General features: G+C 36.5%; 1 protein-coding gene across 1 annotated transcript in view; it reads left to right on the forward strand.

Moving 5' to 3' along the window:
• Positions 1-13,094, forward strand: part of cdh23 (cadherin-related 23) — a 274,516-nt gene that overhangs the window by 122,902 nt on the left and 138,520 nt on the right. The window lies entirely within an intron of this gene.

A 13,094-nucleotide genomic window follows, 5' to 3' on the forward strand; every position in this document is an offset into this window, starting at 1 on the left:
TCTTGTTCAATGTTGGTTGTGATGCTCAAATATACAGTTTCATCTTTTGAGGGAATTCAACCTATGAATGATTTGTAGTTGCCTTTGAATATAAAACTGTAGGAATAAGTACAAAAACATCCCAAAAATTACAGAAAAAAAATCACCTTTAATTGGTGTATTTATTGTATTTTATGTGTTGCAGCTCAGTTTGTTGTCCTGAGATCTTCATGGGCTCATATAGTTTCCACTGCAAGTTGTGAGCTGTAACAAAAGTTGATTAAGACTCTATCATGTTGCTCACATTACAGTCCTGAAGTATTGTGTAAACACTATTGCACATAAATAAATAAAGCAATGTATTATATTACATTTTTTACAGCAGCCATGAGATTGATTTGATTTTATTTGATTTTATTTTATTTTATTTTATTTTTTTTATTTTATTTTTTTTTTTTTTTGATTGGACAGTTTTGGTAGAAGAGAAAGAGAAACCTAAGCAGGAAATTATCAAATGCCATTTTTTGGAACAAATGTATTTACTTGTATATCATTTTTAGTGCTGTCAAATGATAAATCGTGATTAATTGCATCCAAAATAAAAGTTTTTGTTCACGTAATATATATGTATGTGTACTGTGTATATTTATTATGCATATATAAATACACACACATACAGTATATATTTTGAAAATATTTACATGTATATACATTTATATATTTATATTTATATATATATATATATATATATATATATATAAACATAACATTTTTCTTAAATATATACATGCATGTGTTTGTATTTACATATACATAATATATATACACATTATACACACATATTATGCAAAGAAAAATGTTTATTTTGGATGTGATTAATCGTGATTAATCGTTTAAGAGCACTAATAATTTTATATTATTTATGTAAATAAATAGATATTGTTTATTTAATAAAATGTTATTTAGTGGGAACTGAAATGGTTTTAGTTGGGGTTTGGGATATATATAATATCTATAGAGCCAGGTGGCAGATGGCAAATAATAGTGCTGTTATGTCATTTGCACATTGTATTTACTCAGAAATGACTAAATAAAAATGTGTCTTTGATAGTTCAGTCTTCTGTTAGTCTTCCAAGCGTATGAATGGTTATCGTCTAATGGTAATGATGACAAAGTAGCCTCTTAAAGTAACTGTTGAGTGAAGAGGCTTGAGGACATTATATTTTGAGAATCGATACATGAGCAGTGCAGCTCTCCAAATCACACACAAAATGACATATTATTCAGTTTTTAGAGGAAAGCTGGAAAGTGAACGGATAAATATTCTGAAGAAATCTGATAGCTTTGCCGTTAAATTGTGGAGCATTAATGCAAAGATTTCATATGGAAAGAGGATTGTGTCAATTTCCTCTTAGTGGTTCAGGGATCCGTGATGTAGGTTAAACATTCCCGCTGGCTAGCGGAGCACTGCTATTTCCTGAACCTGATTCCATACTCCGTAATCATAAGAGCTATTGCACGGGCCCTGACCCTAGATCAGCGGAATATCCCTAGTTATCATTCATAATGGTAATTGCTCTATTAGAATTCATATTGCAGGCTCTCTCAAAGCCGTTGTGTGTGAATCTAAAGGGGACAATCAAAGAAGCAGGGGGAAACGGGTAGAGGTAAAGGGAAAGATGTTGCTCTCTTCAGGAGACTCAGGTTGAGTTCAAGATCATATGAAATAGTTTGATGAGCGCAGTTTCTTTCCTGTGTTAACATAGGGGTTAACCGTCATTCAGAATTTAATTACAAATGCCTTTTAAATTTCAGTGCAATTCTTGAATTTGAATAGAGTGTAAAGTAAAGTAGTGGAAAGTAGAATTAAACTAAATTAAAGTAGCAAACGGGGGCAGAATTGCTATTTAAATTTGAACATTAGGAAGTATTAAAATGAATTCAAATTTAAGTGTAATTTTTAGATTATTTGAAAGTTTTCAAAATAGTTTAATAGTTAGACAGACAGACAGACAGTCAAACAGAGAGACAGACAGACAGACAGACAGACAGACAGAGAGAAACAGACAGAAAGATAGACAGAGAGACAGAATGATAACACACCCATGAATACACCTATCTGGGACTAAAAATCAGCTCAACAGGAAACTTCAATCTGGCTGTGAATGCACTGAAAGCAAAGGCACTGAGAGTCTTCTACATGATCAAAAATACAATTCAGTATGAAATTCCAATTCAAACCTGGCTAAAAATCCTAAAAGCAGTAATCGAACCAATTGCACTATATGGCAGTGAGATATGGGGACCTCTAAAAACCCAAGATTTCTCTAAATGGGAAAAAGAAGAAATTGAAATTATGCACGCCCAAATTTGTAAAAATATCTTAAAAGTTAACAGAGCAACCCCAAACAACTCGTGCAGAACTGAATTAGGACAATACCCACTATTAATTAATATTCGAAAGAGAGCTGTGAAATTCCAGCAGCACCTGAAATGCAGTGATCCGAGCTCTTACCAGGCTGAAGCCCTGCAGAACCTGCAGAAGAGTGCACTTTTACAGCTGGTACTCAAACTACAGCCAAACTAGCACAACACAGTCCGGCCCAACCAAATCACACAGTTACAAAAACAAAACTACACTGTCTATTGGAAAGATGCCACGAAAATACAAAAGAAGATGGCGCTGTATTTACACCTGAAAAGAGACTACAAACCAGCAGAATACCTGAGCTGTGTAAAAGATCACAAATTAAGAAAGACACTAACGAGTGATCACTGTCTGGCTATAGAGAGAGGACGACACAGACAAAGATGGCAGCCACGAGAACAGAGACTGTGTTCACTGTGCTCGCAGAAAGAGCTGGAAACAGAGGAACATTTCTTGCTGCACTGTGATTACTATCACAACATTAGAGCTGCATATTTCCCCAAATTCCAAGAAATTAAACCAAATTTTATGGCATTACCAAATGCAGAAAAATTAAGTCACATTTTAGGGGAAAATTCCAAAATGATTACAACAGCAGCAAGATATGTATCAACCTGTCACAAACTAAGACTATCAGCCAGTGGACAAAACTGAAGCAAGATAATTTCTTACATGCTGTACAAAGGTTTTGTATTTATTTATTTATTTTATTTTATTTATTATTATTTTTTCTTTTAATATTTATTTATTAAAGAAATATTAATTTTTTATTATTTGTATCTTAAATATTTTTCTTGTTTGTGGAAAAAAAAGTATACATGTACATATTTACTTAATTATTTTACAGATCTATTCTTGTTCTATGTATTATATAATTGTTTGTTCCTTATTTATATAATGGACAATGCTTTGGCAATACTGTGCAAGTCATGCCAATAAAGCTAATTTGAATTGAATTGAATTGAATTGAATGAACAATAGACAGACAGACAGACAGACAGACAGAGACAGAATGAACGATAGATAGAACGATAGAAAAATAGATAGAGAGAGAGAGAGAAATACACACAGAAAGATAGATAGATAGATAGACAGATAGATAGATAGATAGAACAATAGAACGAGAGAATGATAGACAGAATGAACGATAGATAGATAGATAGATAGATAGATAGATAGATAGATAGATAGATAGATAGATAGATAGATAGATAGATAGTAATGGTGCAACGGATCACAAAACTCACGATTCGGATCATACTATGGATTTTGAGTCACGGATCGGATCATTTTTCGGATAAGCAAAAAAAAAAACAGTTTGCTTTTCATTTATTTCTAAAAGCGTACTTTAAGTACTTCTATACCCCAGCAGAAACTACTAGCTTAACTATTAAAGTCAGTAATACAACAAGAACAATTGCACAAATTCCAAGCATAGATGTACAGCCTACAACATAAAATTATAGCCTATTTAAAGACAGTAACAGTAGTATTCAGGTGCAGAAATGTAATAATTAAGTGTAAAACAACACAATAATGCTTACTGCATAAGCTAAATATAGATTAATCTTTGTTAAAGCTGTGGTGTTGTTTGATTAGCAGACAAGACAGAAGTAGGTAGACAGAAGCTGCTGTCTCTTTAAGACTAAATGCACGGACCTAAATACTGACACACATTCGTTTTTTTCGTAGTCAGCTGTATATATTAACTTAAGGCATGGACATAACCTACTGTGTTTACCAGAATACTTGCCAAAACGGGTATTTTCACATAACTTTGTGTGCATGTATCCATCCGTTGAGGCGTTGTCTGAAACGCGGTTTCTGAATCGCGCCACTCTCTCTCTCTCTCTCTCGCGAGTCCCGATTCGATTTCTCCTTCATCTGAATGGTCTGAAATTGCTTGAATGTGTAAATTGGTAATCCGTTGCACCCCTAATAGATAGATAGATAGATAGATAGATAGATAGATAGATAGATAGATAGATAGATAGATAGATAGATAGATAGATAGATAGATAGATAGATAGATAGATGGATGGATAGACAGATGGATGGATGGATGGATGGATGATGGATGGACAAATGATCGGATGGACAGATAGAACAACACAGACAGATAAATGGATGGACGGATGGATTGTTTTAGTGTACATTATAGAAACAGACTTTACACACACAGAATCTCATTAGTTTAGATTCCCTGTTAAATTCATCAGCATATAATGAATGAACACCTCAGGAAGCAGTAATGACATGTCACATCAGAACTGAAGACAGTGGAGCAGAGACAGACAGGCTGATGTGTGGATTGTGTATTTGTAGTTTGTGTGGCTTTAGGCTTCTCTCTGAGCATGAATGTTGGCTTTTCACACCTATACGCGCATGTGTGTATGTGTGTGTGTATGTCATTGCAGCCGTCCTTCGAGTGTGTGTGTGTGTGTGTGTGTGTGTTTTTCTGCAGGGACTCGTCCCATTAGTTGAGTAATTAAGATAAATGAGTTTTTAATTGCAGGGTGATGTGTGTTAATGATCTAGAGACTAGAGATCACGCTCTCCTGTAGTCTCTCTTTCTCTTTCTCTCTCTCTCTCTCTCTCTCTCTCACTCATTTTCCCCCAGAGGTGTGATGACAGTGCTGTTGATGTTATTATTTACTGCCAAATTACTGTGCTGTTCCTCAGGCCTCAAACTTCCTCTCTAATCCTGCAACTTGACCTGGAATGTCATTATATGATCTTCTGAAGTCAAAACATTACCTGAATGTGAAAATAAAGAGAATGTAAACTAGTCAAGTTTACATTTCTGATAGTATTATTCAGTTGCGTCAATAACGCAAAGCCGCTGTGGTAAAATAACTGCATTGAGTAGTTTAGCCATTTATAAAGCAGCAGCAACAGCTATATGATAAATGTTGAACATTGTTTTCTAAAGAACAATATGAGTGGTTCTTGACCGTTGCCATGGTGTTGCTATGCACTCAGCTAAACTGTGTTGACATTTTTGACAGAATTTTCTTGAAATAATTTTTTTCTTAAAAAATTGTGAGAACGCTTGAACATTGCTATAGCAGTTGGCAAGTTATTCTAAATAATTTTAAGAGCACTAGTAGGTGGTTGGCAAGGTGTTGCTATGCAGTTGCTAAGTTGAAGGGATATATGGTTACTACAAATCGTAAGGCAAAGAAAGTCAAATAGGTTTGAAAGATCGTAAGGCTGCCAGGGTGTTGCTATGCAGTTGCCAGGTTATTTTGAATAGTTTTGAAAGCATTTCTAATTACTAGGGTGATTATGGGTGGTTGCTTTCCAGTAGCCAAGTTATTTTAAATATTTTATTATTTATTTTGAGTGGTTTTAAAAATGTTGCTAGGTGGTTGGCAAGGTGTTGCTATGCAGTTGCCAAATAATTCTGAGCAGTTTTAAAAACATTTCTAGTTACTAGGGGGTTTGTGAGTGGTTGCCAAGGTCTTGCTATGCAGTTGCTGAGTTATTCTGAGTACTTTTAAAAATAATTCTAGTTACTAGGGTGTTTGTGGGCGGTTGCCAAGATGTTGCTATGCACTTGACAAGTTTTTCTGAGTGGTTTTAAGAACATTGATAGTTGGTTGCCTGGGTGTTGCTATGCAGTTGGCAAGTTATTCTGAGTAGTTTTGAAAACATATAGGCCCTTTCGCACCGCAGGAACCTTTTCATAGTACCCAAACTAATTGTGGAACTACCCACTTTTTGGTGTGTTCGCACTGCGGGAACTAGGAACTGTTTTAGTTCCCGGAACTCCGTTTGGAGGAACTAAACAGCTCCTACTTCAGAGTAGGGTCTAAAACAGTTCCATAGGTGTACGCTGATTGGTTAAACGCGTACGAAAACACCCTCACCCGCCATGATTTAAAACGCTGTGTAAACATCGCGTCAACTTATATTTCGCAAGAATGGAGAACAGCGATAGATGGACGGACGCTGAAGTGCAGGCACTTTTGAACATTTTGAACTCCTTTGCGATCTTTCAATCGCTTGACGTAAAGTTACGTCGACATTCCATGTCCATTATTGTGAACCCCGCAAGACACAACAAAAACACAGCTCCGATCACAGCGTCCTCCATCCTCCTGTTGTTAACGTTGTTCTTCTTTGTTTTCGTTGTTGAACACCGCGCACAAATGACGTCGCTGTCGACCGGCTTACGTCACTTCTTAGTACCCACTGCCGGTGCGAATGCAACCCTTTAAATGGTGCTGGGAAATAGTTCGCACAAAATCGTCCCAGTACTTTAGTACTGTACTTTTAGTTCTGGAACTAAAGCGATGCGAAAGGGGCTATAGACAGGGGAGGTTCTAGACCCTTTTTAGGTGAGCTTCAGCCTCCCTATTCGTCATCTAAGCCCCCCTAAAATTATAATCTGAACGATCAGGCCAGTGCTGCTTCCTCAAGAAAGTTTATCATTCTCGCTCATTTATCGATCTCAATGTGATAATCTCGCGCTGTGATAGACCATTAATGTGCGCGCACACATTTGAATGAAGCGCCCATGCACTGAGAGCCACTGCACGGACAGCACGCCAGCTTGGTCCCATGAAAGTGCGTTTCAATTGGACGATTTTCTGTTTCTATTTGGTGTGCTTATGATATGCACCTTCCCCACACCCCTAAACCTAACCATTGCGTCTCATATGCACGCCAAAATCAGTTTCTGCATATAAATAGCACACCGAATTAAACAGCAAATCGTGCCATTGAAACGCACTTTCATGAGATAGGGTCATTCACTTTCACGTCTTCTCGAGCAAATAAGTAAATACACAAAATATTATGTCACAATGGCCTGTCTTGATGAGTATTCAAGTAAACGTAGTCGGTTACGTCTTAAATAAACATAAACAGTTAAGAAAATATTGGATGTGTGTCGGTATAACGGATCCATGCATTTCTTATATTATGCTAACAATGTTAATCAAACAACAAAAGAAAAACATGAGAATCACTCACCAAGTAACTTCTGTAACTTTAATAGGTAATTGTGTCTAATTTCTTCATACAGCAATACAGTTTTTATAAGCACAGTAAAATAGGCTACTGTTTATTTAGGTAATTTGTATCGTTGTATCTAATGGTCTCTCTGAGGGCTAAGCCTCCCTAAAGATGAAATCCTAAAACCGCCCCTGTTTCTAGAGTGTTTGTGGGTGGTTGCCAAGGTGTTGCTATGCATTTGCAGAGTTATTCTGAGTGGTTTTAAGAATGTTGATAGGTGGTTGCCAAGGCGTTGCTATGCTGAATAGGTTTATGGTTGCTACAGTAATATAGAATTGAATGTGTGTGATTAAATGAGATCAGATTTCAGTGCCGGAGCTCTTAGTTTCATAAATCAGAAGAATTGATGCTGAAGTTTTAAGTGTGTGTGTGTGTGTTTTTGAACTCCAGCACAACTCTAGGATAAGTTGGTACAACTGTGACTACTGAAGCGAGAGGGTGTGTGTGTGTGTGTGAGACAGAGGGACTTGTGAAGGTCTTCAGCGTGCTCTCATGCCTGTAGAATCCATTATAAAGTGCCCTGGGAGAACGCTGTCCTGAGCTTTAGCCCAGCAGGGTTCATGAACCACAGCGCTCACAGATATGGCTAACAGCCCCTGCAGCTACGGTGGCTTTAAAGGGCCAAAGTTAAAGCCTCATTAAATCACCCTGCTCTTTCAGAAGCAGATGTGAGCTGCTTTGGATTTGGAGTTCCCAAAAGGTACAGATCTACATAGTGATGCTGAAGCTGAATGTTACCATGGAAAGTTGTCTGGTTTTATGGAGACCAGTTCTCAGTGATTTACACTTTTCTTATGTAGGGAACTGGACTCTCATCAATGCTGAGATTCCACCTGGAGAGATTCCGTTGATGTGTGCAGATGCCAGTTAGGAGCATCTCATAAACTTCAAGAAATATAAACACACAAACGCACACGCACACACACACACACACACACACACACACACTGGACTACTGTGGGCAACAGACAGCTTGCAGACCCATATTGTACTTTTCACCAACTCGATTAAGCAAGATGAGATATTTAGACAGTACAATATCTAGATATTTATTGTTTCCACATGTATATAGAGTAGATGTGACTAGATCATGCATGCATACACTAGGTCAGAGCTTGTATGTCTGCTGACTGTTATAACGGCTGTCAAAGTTAACAGGAAATCAAATGCTATTAAATATGTGTAATGCCAGCCTGGTCTCATGTTTATACGTAGGTATTAATATGTAACATTTACAAGCACAAAGCATACATTTTTGTACGTTTTTATTGATGCTAAAACGTACAATTTATACGTATTTCAACATTTAAAATGTACAAATCGATACGTATTTTTAGCTAAAAAACTTAAATTATTTACGTATCTTCTATATATCATTAAGATACTCATATCAATGCATTTTTATCATTTTATCAATAAGCGATTTAGATTTTTAGACCCCTTAACCTACCCCCAAACCTAAACCTAACCATTTTACAGCGAATATAATAGGATATAAAACGCAATTGACTGAAATATGCTGGAAAATAACCATTTTAGTAACAATATAGCATTGAAAATGTTTTTATAGTTGCTAATCCCACTCCTACATCTAAACCTAAACATAGCTATTTCTGTACAGTAAGTTATAAGAAAAACATGACAGACAGATAAATGCAATTACAATAATTTATTTATTGCAAAAATGTCAAAAGCACTACCAAAAGTAATCCAAATGACGATGTGTTGCAGCCGCAGTCCTCTCTGGCAGAATACAGTATTAATACAGAATTAAATTACAGTAGGTTTGCGTGAGGTGCAGAGCAGAATTTATGTTGTTAATCGCTGAAAATATTATGCAGATTATTTTCCTGATTCTCTCGCTCTTAGTGAACTCGTGAAAGTGCGCGTGCTCACATCATTCAAACACACACCTCACCAGAAACACGGCATGTCGCAATCTGTGACGAATGCAGGCGAGAGCCAATGAGCGTTCGATTATCCTGCTGTAAAACCCGTCGTTTGAAGCAGCAACATTTGAATTCGTAACGAGCACGTCAGTCAGTGCGGCCTCGCTTTTTACTGTCGCTGGACTTGCTGCTCGGGATGGAGATGAAGATCGCCGAATAAAGGCTTGGATTTGGGACTGTTCCTCGCAATTGTATGGATTCTGAAGATCTGGATTACAGCGCACGGATAAAATTGTTTCATTTTGTAATTTGTTGTGGTTTTGGTGTTTTATCTAGTTCTATAGTTCTATACGTTTAGATGCTGAAAATACGTCAGTATTGTACGTTTTAGTGCCTGTAAAAACATAAGTAAATGTACGTTTTATAAAACCACATTTTATGTCAAATACATACTAATTATCATGAGTAGCGGTCGACCGATTCATTGGTTTTGCCAATTAATCGGCACCGATAGTTGATTACCGCAACTATCGGTTATCGGCAAAAATCCATGCCGGTTTGCAACCATTGCTGGAGTGGCTGAGAAGGGTCCGCTGGCATTATACAGTACGAGAGCGGCCTCTAGAGGCGGAAATCACTGACAGCACGTGTTGTTTATTTTGACACGTGACACTGCACGCTGCACAGAGCGGGAAACTCCAGACGTGCATTTAAATACAGCGGACAGAAAATCCTGCCGTGGAACAGAGCGCCATTCACATAGTTTTCTATTAAATTACATTATATTTGTCCCAAATCATTGTGAATGTACATAATGACTTCACCCTAGGCTATAAATTATGTATTGTGCATTTTTCAGCAAAACATTTGTCTTTCTGTGGCTCTAATAAAGTATGCTTCATATAGACAGCTGTAATAGATTGTGATTTCTCTTTCCGCTTGCTCTGTTTTTTTTAAACACCGAACTTCAAGCTCATTTATGCCACATTGTTCATTCTTGAAGCAAACTTATGTCCATTTGGGGATTAAATAAATTGTTTTAGACCGCCACTTTAATTGAACGCAAAGCGTCTGGTGTGTGTGTGTGTGTGTGTGTGATACCTCTGAGTTCTCCTAGACGCAGCGCTGTGTGTGACTAACATTTTTTTTATTTTATTAGATAATTATCCAGTGTTAAAAAATAGAAGCATATAAAGTGTGTGAGTACACATACAATATCCATATGTATGTAATTTTAATGCTATGGCCTTGTGTAGATATTTAAAGATGGCCATCTTTAGGCATGATTGTTGAAATTAGATGGTAATACTTAACAATAAGAGTCCATTCGTAGCATTAATGAAAACTGTAGAAGTATTGTTCCTTGTTAGAGTGTGTTCATTTCAACATTCACTATTAGCAACTAATAATTTTAAAGTTTCTTCTTTTAACATTAGCAAACTATGAAATAACTTTAATGATCAATATAGTAAATAATATTAATATTTTTATTCATTTACAATGTATGGTTCAGTACTGTTACTGCTTTTGCTTTTTTTTTTTTTTTAAATAGTAAAGCACTAGCTTTCTTTCAGTATCCATTTTGAAAACTATCGGTTGATTAATTGGTATCGGCCAGTGTGGTCCAACCTAGCTATCGGTATCGATAAAATCCACTATCGGTCGACCTCTAATCATGAGATCACGTTGGTAATGCTGTTATTTTTTTAACAGCATTAGCACATTTATTTGACATTATAACTGTTTCAGAACAAAAATAATTAGAACCTTTGGAACTGATTGGAATTTATCCTTAAATATTAAATTCCTGATATGGGTTATTTATTGATATACTTCTTTTAAGTTGAAAAAATTTTTTTTATGTTTTTAAAGGACGTCTCTTATGCTATCTCTCATGCATTTATTTGATCAAAAATATAGTGAAAAAGAATAATATTGTAAAATATTACAATACATAATATCTGTTCTAATTTAATATATTTTTAAATGTCATTTATTCCTGAGATGCAAAGCTAAAATTTTAGCACGAGCTTGGATTTCCATTCTGATGCATTTGCATGCATATGAATGGAAGTCAATGGAACAAAAAGTGCAGTGTGACCGCCCCTTTAGCCGATCTAAATCATTGATTGTACGTTGACAGCTGTCAACCATGTTGGTACGCAAATGAGTGGTCTGAACTTTTTTTTTTTTGGGGGGGGGTTGCGCATATGCACCTGTGCATCACTTATGTGCACCCCTGGTTATATAATATTTTTTGTTAATGTTAATGACAAAGCCAGTTTATTTATCAAGTATTTAACTGTTGGACATGTAACATGTTTTATATGTTGTATTCAATGTATTTTCATATACTGAACACAAAATGTCCACAACTTGCCAACACCAGGCTAAAGCATTGTAGTTCTGTCAGGACCACTATCGTCAAAAGATAGATACTTAGCATAAGGTTTTGGTTTGGCGGTATGGTTCTGTTCTGTGCAAAAACTCCCTGCCCATCCATACAGCCTGTCATGAATGAGCAGGGAGAGCAACAATAATAACCCCCCTAGGGTAAACAGAACAGAACAAGCAGATATCATTAAATGTACATAATGATATTTAAGTGTATTTAAGTATGATTCAGCAAGGAATATCAGAAAGACAAGTCCTGACTGCGAAAGGAGGAGTTGGGGATGGAGGAGGGTGATTTGCTCCTGAGCAAGCGGAAAAAGCTGCTGATTGATACGGAAGACAGCTTATATAGGAATGCCGCGATAGGTGTTGTATTCCTATAGGTAGATACGATCAGCTGAGAATCAGCTGATGCAAGCTTGACTCACGTGACCTGCCAGAACTAACGCTAACGCTTCATTAGTAGAAGTAAAATCCCACTAAAGTCCCATTCACACCAATAACAATGACTATAAAGATAACTATACAGTATCTACATCAACTCACAATAACATAGTTTATTATACGCATGCACTGCAGTTGTGTCATCTGCCACTTTAGTATTAAAAGTATTAAATCTTTGTTCTTATAGTTATCGGCCTTGGTGTGAACGGGCCTGAACACATGTGCACCGCTACATACAATGTGCATGTATGATATGTCCATCGAATTAAAGATGCTTATCATTGGAACAATAACACTCTCTTCAGCTTTCCAATTATACACTCATTCCTCTGATAATCTCTGTCTCTCTCTCTCACACACACATGCACTGACAGCTTTCTACAATACTCACTCACTGTCTGTGTAGAGTACTTAAAAAGCCATTACCTGTTCACGTACAAGTCTGCTCACAACAGCGTGCCCTGTGAAATCCACCTGCAGAGATGTGATATGTGATGAAGGCATAAAGATCAGCTTACATTCTTTTATTGTGCCATCTAAGTCTGATCTTTAATAGGATCTTATCATGTCACAGATTCCTTTCAGATGAATGGCTTAATGTCGTCTACGGAAGTCTGTAGTAGTGCAGTGCAGTGAGATTTTCACAACAGAACTGATCTACAAGCATTATTTAATGTGCGTACAAAGTTGCACTTCTTAAGTATTGAAATTCCACAATTCAAGTGCTTAACGACATTCAAACTTTCCATTGGAGGGGACTTTTGCCCAAAAATCTGATTTTTGCCTTAAAGGGTTGAAAAATGAAAATTTTGTCATTAATCACTTACCCCATGTCATTCCAAACCCGGAAAAGCTTAGTTTGTCTTCTGAACACAATTTAAAGGTCCCATGGCATGAAAATTTCACTTTATGAGGTTTTTTAACATTAATATGAGTTC

Source organism: Onychostoma macrolepis, chromosome 13 (assembly GCF_012432095.1).
Source record: "Onychostoma macrolepis isolate SWU-2019 chromosome 13, ASM1243209v1, whole genome shotgun sequence".
NCBI classification, from domain to species: Eukaryota; Metazoa; Chordata; class Actinopteri; order Cypriniformes; family Cyprinidae; genus Onychostoma; species Onychostoma macrolepis.